Raw genomic sequence first — 14,303 nt, 5'->3', positions numbered from 1 at the left:
GTTTTCAAATCTATGTTTTGAATACAACAATTTTTTATGAATTTCTAATTATATAATTAGTACATTTTTGTGAATTTTACGTATATTGTCAATATTTGAACATAAAATGCTTAAAAAAAAATTGTGGCTATGGATTTTTAATATTTTTAGTTTATGTTTGAAACAATATAATATAAGGAGCCTTTTATTAAATTTTCAAGATTTTTACCCAACGAATAAAATTTTATTGATATTTATAGAATAAAAAACTAAAAAAATTGGAAACTGAAAATGTCCGTAAACAGCTCAAAATAAGTTGAAACTGTTATGGTGTATAGAAAAATTCTAAAATAAACATTCATTCAAAATTTCATATATATGCAGTCATTTGTTTTAGAGTTACACTAAAAACCAAAATCGATTTTGTCGAAAATTGATTTTGCGTAACAAGTCCCGTTATTCCTTAATTTTTCTTTTGTTCTTTGCGGCACTTACAACTTTGCCATTTTTATAACATTTTTAATATAGATAGGTACTTACAAAATACATTTTATTCTAAATTAAAATGAAAAAAATTCATTTGTTCAAACTTGAAGATGTTAGCCTACTTCTTAGCTTGTTAGTATATATATTAATTTACTTACATAGATTAAAATTATATAAATACATAATATGTCATATAAACATATTGTCTGATTCACATTAAAAAACTTCTAGTGTTTTGTAGACATTTTGTTTTATCAGTCACAATATGATGGCTACTTAATTAGTACCTACTTGCTGGGTACTGGTATAATAATAAGTATAATTTTTAATTTTCAAAATCATTATTTGTTTTATTTCTCAACATTTCTTTTCATATTTAGTCAAATTTTGCTATAACTTGGTTGAACTTTATTCACATCAAGATGAAGAACATACATGTGTTGTGTGTAGAATTTCTCAAAGGACACATGTGCTTGCGGTTACAGGGTCTTATGTATAGATTTCTTAGTACAATTACAAGCATTACGATGCCCAATTTGCAATGATGACTTTAACATTGTTTTAAGAACCTGGTAAATGTATTGTAAAATAGGTTATACATAGGTATACATAAATGTATGTAAGTAAAGAATAAATCATAAAGAAAGTACCAGTCTCAATTGAATAGGTACATTTATTTTAAGCACTTGATACTTTCTAAAAATATATGTCATAATAATAATTAATAAGCAAAATTATTATTCTAATAAATAATAATATTATATTAGGTACACAATTGAACCTGGTGATAATCAATTACTAGATAATATCACAGACTTATTAAAATGATACCTTATTCAACAGTTGTATGGAAAGGTTATAAATATAGAATGTGTGTTATAAGGTTATAATGTAAAGGGTATACATTTGGTAATTATAAATAGGTATAATAGGAAAATGTCAGTTTTTCTTAACAATTAAAAGAACAACAAATTTAGAAGCCAATAGGTTATCTGTATCATATATATATATATAAATATACTTTTATACATTTTATATGTATATTTTTGAGTATTATAAATAGTAGGAAAGAATGTTGCTCAATCAATATATTAATCTATAAAAAGTACTTTCAGCTTACTCTAAATTGAGATTATTGATTATTATACATATATTATAAGATAATATTATGCACGTATAAATAAACAGTGTGATATGATACTATTTTTCACGCCGGGGATGTTTGTTTTTCGTTTGTGTGCTGTGTATATAGAGTCATAGCGATTATTATAAGGCGTACTTAGCTATATATACGTCCTATAGGTCATCCGAGTGATGAGTGTAAACGGTTAGTTGAATATAATAATTATATAGCCATTTGTCAAGTGTATAATATAAAACAACTTAAATTGTAATTGAAAACTTCACGTCGTGCATTATTTGTGCGGTATTCTCACTAATGTAACTATGTAAGAGGTACCTACGCATATTATATACTTAGTGGCGTGGTAAACATTTATAAACTATGATGCCCCAGTATATATTTTAGTACCTACCCACTCTTTATCCCCCTTGGCTCTTAATATAATATATAGTACATAATATTATAATTATTATGTGACTGTAAATATTTTGATTTTTGTTTTATGTTATTGGTTACCATAATGTATCCAACCTCCCCCCCCCAAAAAAAAAATTCCACCACGACGCCTGGGCGTCATAAAACCCCGTTCACCACGCCAATGTATATACCTATGCATGTGTGTGAGAACTGAGGATTAATTTTTTCACACACATTTTAGTATAGCACACAAACACTTGGGGGCTTCAGCCTTTTTTTAAAGTAAAGATGATCATGATTATGTTTTTAACCTCCACGGCTTCCACGTATTACGCGTAGTGTCCTAGATTTGTTTTAATTTTGTTTGTAAAGTTTCTATGCCCTACCTATGAACTTTTAATATTTAAGAGCCAATTGATAATTTTCATTTCGCAATATCAAGCGAACCGTCTGTGTAGGTATACCATTCAAATTAACTTGAATAAAATAAATAGTTCAAAATTCATTAATTAATCCAAACTACAAAATAGTTCAAATTCCAAAGAAATGTACAAACTCCAAAAAAAAAAAAGAGAACATTTCAAACGTTATTGGAAACATGAAATGTATTGCTGTAAATATAATATGACTCTTAATTGAAGCGCTACAGATGAGCAAATAAAGTGCAGCTATTAAAATGTTGAATAATTATAGAACAGGAACACAGAACATGTCCGTAATAATTTAGGTATCTTCCTAATGATGATAATATTATATTAAAAACGTTTTGTAAAAGTTTTTTAGTATAAATATTATATATTTTTTTTTTGGCTTAGAATAGGCCATTTAGGCCCTCCGCCGCAACCACTACATCTCTCCATGCTTCTCTATCGTAAGCTAGCTCTTCACCGTTTATTACTCCTATAATTTGTAGGTCACTCTTAACTCTGTCTATCCATCTTTGCCTTGGCCTTCCTAATGGCCTCTTTCCATTGGGGATAAATTTTGTTACCTCTCGAGTTATCTGGTCTTGTGCTCTCCATAAGTGTCCTGCCCAGCGAATACGCTTGCTTTTCAGCGGTGCTACTATGTCTGCCTCACTGAGTCATTCCCTAAGTTCTAGATTGGTCCGTCGTTCCCACAGATTGAGCCGGTTGAGCGATGTTTTTTTTTTTGCCAAATATCTTTCTTAGCAACTTTCTCTCGAAAATAGCTACTTTTTGCTCATCTGTTTTTGTAGTAGTCCATGTTTCACTCGCGTATAGGACAATTGGGCGTATCATTACTTTGTACAATATAGTTTTTGTTTTAAAGGAAACAAACTTAGAGTTTAGATTTTAGGGCGAAGAAACAAATATTTATATTAGGTAGAGATTTTTTTATTTATATTATTATGACGTTTGAATTCGAATAATATCAATTATTTTAACCATTATTGATTGTTTTATATTTTTACATAGTTTTAATTTTATGTCCGGGGGAAATTGTCTTGTTTGGGCGGCAAACGTCCAATGCATCGGTGGGTGGGGTGCCGAGGAATGTTAGTATTTTCGGTGAAACAATATGACGTCAGCTGAATTTAATATCATTTAAATATGAGCGTGTGTGTTTTTTATGTACACAATCAGCAACACAATGTTAACGGCGTTTTCGGAATTCGAGAACGACGGCGACGCCTGAAATGTGTTTGCTAGACTGTCTCACGATAACGATGGATGGACACGTAATTCTGTTTTAATGGATTTTACACGAACACTATAATATAATATACACAATTACATTACTGTATGACCATTGACCATCGGTATGTACCTGTTTGGCTGATTAAACTGTCTGCAGCTAGACCCCACGTCACATCGTTCAGCCCGGGACAATAAACTTGTACTGTACAACTCAGGTTAGGTTAACATAGTGGTCGAAGTTAACGAAAATAATCAAATTTAGTTAAGTCAACACAAGGTCGTCGTAGTTAATAGTTGTTAACAAAATAAGTATTAAATTGAACTCAACAAGTGCTAAGTAAATAGTCTCATTCTCCCCCTAATGCAATTATAATTTTAATGGCCAAATTACTTATGAAATAAGTTTTACTTCCCCAGAGTGTAATGGTGGGCTACTCAACTTTTTTTAGATTTTTTTCTATAAATATCATTAAAATTGTATACAAGGCTCCTGATATATTGTAACAATAGCAGTTGAAAAATATTAAAAATACACAGGTACAATTTTTTTCATAGGTATTTAAATTTCAAATTTTTACACAATTTATCAAATTTTATATCTTAGGATTGAAAATTTAAAACAAGGTTCTACATACAGTGGCGGAACTACGATCATTGAGGCCCGTGGATACAATATTTTTGGAGGCCCTATATCTGTAATTTAAATTTCTAAACATTTGGCTGTTTATTTGTATGCAATAAAAAAAATATATTTATAGTAAATTAATAATTTATTTAATTATAATTTCGGAAACAGTAATAATAATATTTTATTTACATTGATAATGATTTTTTTCTGCTACGGTCTTGAGCAAACGTCTTCACCAATAACGATAAGTCCAATTTTTTAGCACGCTCATTTTCTATTGAAATCATCGCAAGACCACTAAGCCGTGTTTGGGACATTGTGCTTCTTAAATAATTTTTAATTAGTTTAAGTTTTGAGAATGTCCTTTCTGCACTCGCCACAGTAACCGGTAATGTAAGGAACAAGTAAAATGCCGTTAATAAGTCAAGGAAACTAGTAATCAAATTATTATTTTCAATTATTAGTAATTTAGTCATATCAACAACGCTGTTACAAGACTTAAGTTCAGAAGCAAACAGACACTTAAATAAAGCCTCCATGGCGCCATTAAAAATATGAACAAAATGTATAATATATTATAATAATAAGTGACAATCGCGTCCAGGACAATATTAATATATAATATAACGTGACGATTTGCGAACACGGTATAATAATAAGATTGTCTATACTCGATATGGGATTTCGCGTTCACGATATATTTAAGAAAAGTAATATGGCAACTCACGTGATTGTACTAACTACTTATCATCAAATTTTAAATTATAAGGTTATTTAATTTTCTTTAAAATTTAATATATTATGTAGATGAAATATATAAATATGTTCAAAACCATTAGTTTTAATAATTATTAATATTAAATTTCTAGTATTTACGTAACACCAATGACCACAATGATTCAATGATTGTATACGATTCACAATTTAATGTTGTCTTTCAATGCAAAATAATTGTAAAACTACTTACCTACCTAATTAACTTGGATGTTGTTTCTGACACCAAACACCGTCAAACACCCAATAACACCACTCTCATATTAAAATCAGAATAAAATTAAAAAAATAATTTATTTCTTGGGCCGTAGACCGTAGTATATAATAATCTATTTCTATAATTTAGTATACCAGCTATTATAGGCCCCACTCTGAGTTACCGCGTATCGCCACCGCATGCCCGCATATCGCGATAAGACATGACAATATTATTATACTCGTTTAATATTATTATTCACATTAATTATTAATAGTACCTACCTACTAAATACTGAGTATGGTACTATGGTGTATGGTTATCCGCTATCAGTATACTTAGTATTATATTATTTCAGTATTCAATGATTTTATTTACTTGAACCAAAATTTTTTTTAAAAAGTACATTTTGCTGCGAGGCGCCGAGGCCCCTTTCACGATGAGGCCCGCGGAAAATCCCGCCTTCAATCATATTATGTAGTTCCGCCACTGTCTACATAAATAGGTTATATCTATATAATTTACTTTAATATCATCAAAATCTATCAATCTTTAATTTTCAATAATATCATCAAAATTTATTTAGTAATATCATAGCCTAATAGACTTTTTTTCGCTCAAAATCGTTTTTTTTATATATCATATATTATATCATTGAATTCAAATTTACCACCAAGCATTACAGTGACCCACTTGTAACCTTCTGTACACCAGAGCGACACCAAATCCCCTATGGTAGCTGTAAGTAAGTAAATATTATTTCGAAATAAACACTAATCACTATTGCAAATTGATTATTGCACAAATATATTGAAATAATGCAGTTTAGCTCGATTTTTGGGATTTTTTTTCGGAAAACTATATAATAGGTAATAGGTTTATTTCAACGAGTTAAGTACAATGGTGCAATCAGAATTTGTTGGCCGGACTTAGTTCCAAAGTTATAACCTTTTGAGGATTTGCAATTTTGAATATTTTATGTCTACGAAAATTATTCCACGAATCTACTCAAAAAAATACATGCATTCAATTACTATATTAAATAGTATGTACTTAATATTTCATTTTGCGTTATTTTTCGTTTAATAATATTCTATAAATTACGTTTTGCGTTGTGTTTTGTTTAATGATATATTATAATATCTTTTGCAAATCGTTGTTTTATTTTGTGGTACCTATTTAATTATTTTTAATTATCGATTTCCGTTATAATTACGTTTACAATTTTCAATCATTTTTTGTCAAATATAACGTTATATAATCATAACGTTATTAATAATATAACGTTTGCAAGCTATAATATAAAATATACCTGAGCAGTTCGAAAATAAAAATGACACCGTTCGCTCGGATACAATAACATATCAGAATTCAGAACACGTCATAATAATATACATATTATAATATAGTAACGCATTAAAAACTATAACAATTAACAGTAAAGAAAGGGAATTTGAATTTATTAATGTTTTAATTAGTATTACAAAAGAAATCTCAACAATTTTAATAAATCCTATGCGTTTGCATATAGAGCTGTACGCTTGAACATTTTCAATTTTCTTTGAAAATTTGATATTTAATTTATTTTCCTTCTTGATTGTTAAAAATTTAAATTTTTCAAAAATATCTGTAATATTAAGTCCTTTATGTAGTAAAACGCCAAAACGGAATTCAGCGTCGTCGAACACATTGTAGAGTGTAGGTATATAACGATGACACGTATAATACCTATATAATATATGAATATGGAATTTGTAGGTTATTCTGTAACCAAAATATCTCAATAATATGAATCTCAATATTTTTTTAAAGTTAACTTATGTTCAAATTTGGAGGAAATTACATGTTATTATTTGTAATTTTATAATATTAATTCGACTTACCGACTATGGTATTAATAACTATAATACGTAATAACAATATAAATATAGTATAAAATAACCACATTAACCGTCACCACTCAGAATCGTTTTTCGTGTTGATATTGTATCTTTGAATTCAAATGTAATACCATCCATTATACAGTGTAATAATCATAAAACATCGAAATATCGAACGTACAATTCTGTTCAATATGGATAAATGTAATAATTATTATGTACTATTCGTAGTGATCAATTTAATTAGAACCTTTTCATACTAAACGTAATGTTAATAATTTGGTCCCATCTCACATTAACAGAGCGTTTTCAATTTTATTAAATTGTGATTATAATTTAATTTTTGGCGATTTAGAACCTTTTACTTTTAAAAAAATTGCCAATAATTATAATCATAAATGTTAGCTTAAAAGATGCGTTCCAATTTTTAAAACCATTGTAGTTAAAATGTGACTTTTTAAAAAAATGCGATTTACAACCTTTTCATTCTAGACCTACGATTATTTATTTGAAAATATCAAAACCTTTTTGATATTTATTGATGTGTTTTTATTGACATCATTATATATCATTTATAATACCGATTTTGTTTACGCTCGTGTACATTTCGATAATGACGCTGCGGCTCCACGAAACGGACTTATGTGGATGGGTGTCTCGCGGGTGCTGTCGGGAGTAGCGCCTTAGTAGAAGGGGAGGAATTTGACTGGGTCGAATCCAGCGCTCGCCAACGCGGATCAGCGAGACCCATCGATCTACCTCGCACGAGAGTAGCCAGCGGGGGACCGCCAGTCTGGCACCAGGGCGCCCTGACGTAAACCCGTCGGAGGGACGCGAACGCTTCATTAAGGCGTGAAGTAGCCGCCCTCGAGATATATGGCTAAAGGTGTAACAACCCCCGGAGGAATGGTCTTATACTCACCGTCACACAGTGGTTTACAATATCATTTATAATAACGATTTTGTTTACGCTCGTGTACATTTCGATAATGACGCTGCGGCTCCACGAAACGGTGTCGGTGGTACCAGGGTCGCATGTGGTATTCGCTCCTCGTTCTTCAGTTTTGACATCGGCAGGTCGCGGCGTGCATCGGCGGCGGCAGTAGTCTCTCGTTCCACAGTCATCAAAATCACAATGTTATATACTATTTTTTTGCGTAAAAAATCTGATTACGCTTATTATAAACATAAAAATGAATACCAAAGTTCGTTTTTTTATAATAAGTTTTCACATAATTGATAAATATAATAAAACATAAAAATATAAAATAAAATGTAGTTAAGTATTTTTCGACGTTTGATGGATTATAGGATATCAATAATATGTCTAAACTTGAGAAGGTTTTCTATAGTTTTACATAGCAATTGAGAATTGTATGCAACACCACGAAGTTAATCAATTTATTTCTGTAAGTACGGTTATTATAATCTGCTCATGTTGGCTTCGTCTTACTACAGTCGTGCCAGAGAAGGGTGCAGAGGGGGCAATTGACCCTTCAGATAATATAATTCAAGGGTATACCCTTGCCCCCAAACCACATTAAAATTAAAGGGTATACGATCGTAAATTACGTTTAATTTATACGCCGTTTACGTATTCAAAATTGGTCTCATTTTCATGAATGTGCGTAATAACATCATCATTATTATTATTATCGATTTATTACGTATTATTATAACATAATACATAATAAACAATAACAAAATGTATTAAACCTATTGACAGGGCCGGATCTAAAGCTTTTTAACACCCGGGGAAAATGAAAATAATACGCCCATTTCAGGGAGATAGCCAAAATTTGTATTTTTAATACGAAAAATCAAGCACACTCACACAGTATTGTGAGAACCAACCATTTACAAAACCTTTCGCAATATAATTGACCAATAAATTACTTACCACAAATAATTTAAACGATTTTAACTTAAAAATGAAACATTTTCAATTTTAAACTAATCAAGTAATAGTTTTAGAAGCACTTCTTAGTGGGGTATTTAAAGTTAAAATCAGTGGTCAATATTTCTAAGTTCCAGGTTTAGAATAAATAATATTGATAATAATAACATGAATGCATTATTATTTATTAACAAATCTAAATTAGGTATCCATTGCTTAGTTTTAATATAAAAAAGCATTATGTAAAAGAACAATATTAATATATTATAAATTTTTAATATTTGTTACAATCAAAACTTAATATGTACCTAGGTACTGAAAAAATACAATTAAACAAAACTGTAATTATGTACTGAAAATTGTAATATAATGATTATAAAATGATAAAGAAATTTACTTTATCATGGATTATAACTTATAGATTAAATGTAGGTATATACAAAATAACTACATTCTACAATGTACATGTTATAAATTTCCAAAATAATAAGAATCCGGTTGTCTATTTGACATCTTTAACTATAAAAATAAATTAGATGAAAATAACAGTTTATAAAAAAAAACAACTAACCAAATAGGACACAATTTGACCTAACCAAATTTGACAAAATATCAAAATCATCTCCAAAACATCTCCTTACGCCATAGACTAGACACCGTACCTATACGCTAGGTATAATAATGTTATATACGTAATACCATTGATAATAGTACTTAGAGAGCATAGAAAAAAGAGAGTGGCCAATTAGGTAAATATCAGCCATGTTTCGTCCAAAAAATGTCCACGTTTCTTTAAATCTAAAAAGCATAAAATAGGAAATAATATAATATACTAGTCAATTTATAAAATATAAAAGAAAAATGCTTACTGCATACCAACAACTAAAATAATAAATAATTTTATAATATGATTCGTCATACTAACTAGGTAGGTATATCCAAGGCTGGGCATTAACGAGTTAAAAGTTAAAATTAAGTTAAAACGTCAAGTTAATTTTAATTATGTTAATTAACTCGTTACTTTTTTTTCAAATTAACATTTAACTTAATAAGTTACTTTTTTCAAGATTAAGTATTAACGTGTTAACTTCAAGTTTATTTTTTTTTAAAAGTATCTGAATTAAGTTGATTTTCGTCCGAAGAATAATGCAAATGTTTGAATGGGTTTTTACTTTGATGTATCTTTTTAAATTTCCTCAGTAAGTTTCTCGAGCGTAAAGGAAAAATTCTCTAATAAACCATATTATGTTTCTGGAATTTTTATTTTTACAAATTACCAAATTTTAACTTTACACTAAGTTAAGTTACCTTTCTTCAATGTTAATTTTTAACTTGACGAGTTAACGAAAAAAATACGAGTAACTTTTAACTTAATTTAACATTATTATTTTAAATTAACTTAACGAGTTAAACAAAATCGTTAACTTGCCCAGCATTGGGTATATCTATATCTTAACTTACAATACATAACCGTAGTCTGTAATACAAAATATGAATACGGGCTTATAGAATTATGCATCAAAACCTTGTAAATAATAAATAATAATACATAAGTTAATTTGAATATTCTCTTGTTGTCCAACGGTATTTCTTTCTATTTTTATTATTTCATCAACGGATAAATCAATTTTTTTGGCGTCATATTCTTCAGGTGACATATCAATTATACCTATTCCAATGTCTACAGCTCCATAATCTTCATCTGGTCCAGCAATACATTTTTGTTTTTTCTCAAATTTTCTATTATTAAATAACATAACAGTAGATTTTTAAAATTGTATTTTAGACGTACTGCAGGCGTACCTACTGTTAATTATAGTATGTTATGTTATGTATTATAGGATATTATATTTATTATTACACTCTATATTATTAGGTACCTATATAGTTGGTTAAATTAAATAATTTATACCTGGATTTATCAAAATTTAAACGTCGACCAACTCTCCTATGCTGGTTTTTATCAATATTGCTTATAAATTTTTTAGTGTATATTCCAGGACTTACATTTGTAACTTTTTTATGAAAATTATTTAAATATTTTGGACCAAAATTAAATGATGAAACTGCAGCATTACATCTTGCACTGTATGATCCTAAAATACAAATTAATTCCATGTGATATTATTTAGATATGTATAAATATCTTTTACTCAAAATCTAAACTTTGACCTCGTAAAGAAAAATTCACCCTTTTTCAACCAACAAATCTCGCTACTGCGCTATTAAACCCTTCTACAGCATTATTGTTAACATTGTAAATTAAGCTTTAGCATGATGGGCAACAATATTTTTGGCTCCTGATATAATATCTGTCCATAGGCCACAAGATTCCATTTGAGGAACTAAATCAATTTCGTTGTCTTTTGGACCAGTGCAAAAATAACTAAATAAAAATAACAACTGTAATAATCATAGAATAATAAGTGATAATGTTGGTTATAAAATAACTTACCTTGATTCAGAATGGCTACCAAATACATGAAACGGACTATTTAAAATATCTTTTTTTAGAAGAATCACTTTTTCATTATGCAACAATGGCATTTCTTTTCTATGCAATTCTAACCTAACCGCGCATCTAAAATATTAAATACCTAACATATTAATTTTCTCAAAATGAAATATAATAATAAAATAATATACAATTAATTTGTTTTATTATTACTTATGTATAATTATATATTATATTCTTAAATACCTTAATTTAAGCCTTCTATCTTTTAATGTTTTCCTTAAAATCCCTGGGACTACAGTTCCAGAAGAACTTTTACGACGAGCTGACATGTCTACAATTCTATTACAATAGTTTCTTAAAATATGGTTCATACATTCTATTTTTTTTACATCTATGTCGTAATCTGCGTAAGGTTTAGAAAGTGTTAACTTCTTCATTACACTTGAATCTCCATCTCCAATTAATTTATCATATATTAAATTATGAATAGTCACACTTTGACAGAATCCCTTGACAATTATATCGGATTCCATGGCAGTAGAAGTCCCATTCCAATTTTTAAAACACTGATGAGATGGTGATTCTTTTTCACTATTTTCATTATTTTGGCAAACTGAACAGTGTTTATTACGTACGCCCATAAAAAGAACTTTTTTGGTCCTATACCCAATGATAGACGCCTAAATAATAAATTAAACATCAACGTAACAAGTGTCTAGTAAAAACAAAATAAATAATTATAGATGACCTAAATAATTTTTTTAGAAAATCTGACAGAATACTCACTACACCAGACAAAGCATTATAGCCACTTTTATAAGATCTCTTTGACCATGCGCCATCAGCTATCACTGTAATCAATGGAATTCCGTTTTCATTGACATTATTTTCCATTACAGCTAACGCAGTTTCTTCTTTCCCAGCATCAATCATCGCATCAAAAGCCAAATCTTCGGTGTGCTTTTTTACGTCATTGTGATATTTTTGGTAACTTGGATTGGACATATTCGGCATATTTAAAACTGCTGTAAAAGTGTCCAATTGGTAAAATCCTTGTCCAGTATTTACAACTGCTGTAACCACTGCTGTATTTATGCACACCGACGAAGAATTATTTCATTCAGTTGTTATGACTTCTAATTTGTTGCACATCGTACACTTAAAAAAAATTCAGAATAAAAACCATTTTTTTTTTCATTTATCAAAAAAAGATCTTTAAATGAGCAGCCAAAAAGTGGGTGGTTGATTTTCTGAATCGAATCAAATAAATGATTTATATTAACAATACGTCTACCGCCACAAATGAACCTAGTGAAAAAAAATTAGAAAAGTATATTATATGATATACTAAAACTGTAGGTATTTATACCTAAGGTTTGAAAATATGGTACAAGGTTGTCCATACATTTTTTTTTAAATATCTGTAAACAAAATTCGTCAAAAACCGAGACTATTTGCAAAATATTTAGCAGTCCAAAATGTAATGCAGGTTGTCCATAAGTTTTGCTTACAATGATTATAAAAAAATCGAGCGTAAGTCAATTAAAAATTTTTTACGAGTCTAAATTCACATCCGCATTACATTCTATGACCGAGGCCCACTCCACCTTTACCGTACGTCTGTACAGCAGAGCGAGTTCCCGATTTTTACTTTTGACCACCCAAAGCTCCAACTAGATTCACTTTGCTACCAAAAACCACCCTGGGTTTTTAAAAAATTGAAGCACTTTTACTGTCCCAAAAAATGACAGACACACACAAAAAAAAATACACATCATTGTAAAATCAATACATTCATCACTTCGTTCAGAACCTAATATTTTTTGCTCGGCCAAAGACTTGAAAATGCCTCATAAGTTATTTAGTGGAAATAAAAAGAATGTTGAGTGTAAATCTACAGTATTTTTGTATTACAGTCTAATTCAAGAATTTTGACAAGTCTTCAAAATCACGAAAATTTGAAAATTATTTTGTGTTAGGAATTCATAAAAAATGTTCTATTTGTATCTTAGAAATTCTAATTCAAATGTTGAATAATTGTTCAGTTATTATAATATAATTATGTTTCCATTTGAAAAATATTACCTGTTATCGTCGTGTTCATCATAATATGTCTCATTACTATGATTTGATGTGTTTATACTCTATAAAAAAAAATATATATATATACGTAAAAATACCACTGAGATTTAAAATAATTATAAAATCGCATTATTGAACAACTTTTTACCTGATTATTGCTTATTTCTGAAACGTTATTGCTGTCGTCATTGCCGAGTTCTTGAATTTCTTTTTTTTTTTTTTTTGTAAATTTGCCAAATTGTGTTTCAACTTTTTTCGTCTTATGAATAATTTAGCTCGTTTTTTATTACCAAAACGCCAATTACTCATTTTTACCACAAGAAAATAAAATTGGTAGTGAGTACAAATAGTGCACGGACTGAATCACGATGGCATAATATACTAAATAATATTTTATTTAGCAGCTGTGTATCATTATAATATAATGTAATTGATTTCTTATCGCCCGTATAATAGTCGCAACTAAGATTCTCGGAAATCCGTATAGCGTACCTACGCGCAGTCGCACGTCACTAGAATTTTGCAATTGAAAATGTTTCAACTCCTATGCGGCTATGAAAGTACCAAAAAGCGGAAGAAAAATTCACCCGGTACCAAAAGCCCGATTTTAATTTTGAAAACACATTTAAATTCATTATTCTGTTTTCTAGGTTATGTAGGAAATGGATTTTCGATTTTTTCCTAAATTCACTTTTACTTTATTGTTACTAAAAAACATATAA

At 29.1% G+C, this 14,303-nt stretch overlaps 1 long non-coding RNA gene across 1 annotated transcript; it reads right to left on the bottom strand.

The window, feature by feature from the left end:
- Nucleotides 1-10,665: 10,665 nt before the first annotated feature.
- Nucleotides 10,666-11,339, bottom strand: LOC132934246 (uncharacterized). The gene is made up of 3 exons (XR_009663002.1): nucleotides 11,214-11,339; nucleotides 10,954-11,137; nucleotides 10,666-10,781 (listed from the first exon to the last, which is right to left on the bottom strand). It is a non-coding gene; the product is annotated as an uncharacterized LOC132934246 (long non-coding RNA).
- Nucleotides 11,340-14,303: the final 2,964 nt, after the last annotated feature.

Source organism: Metopolophium dirhodum, chromosome 1 (assembly GCF_019925205.1).
Source record: "Metopolophium dirhodum isolate CAU chromosome 1, ASM1992520v1, whole genome shotgun sequence".
NCBI lineage: Eukaryota > Metazoa > Arthropoda > Insecta > Hemiptera > Aphididae > Metopolophium > Metopolophium dirhodum.
Note: the sequence above shows the minus strand (reverse complement) of the source record. Positions and strands in the feature narration are given on the sequence as shown.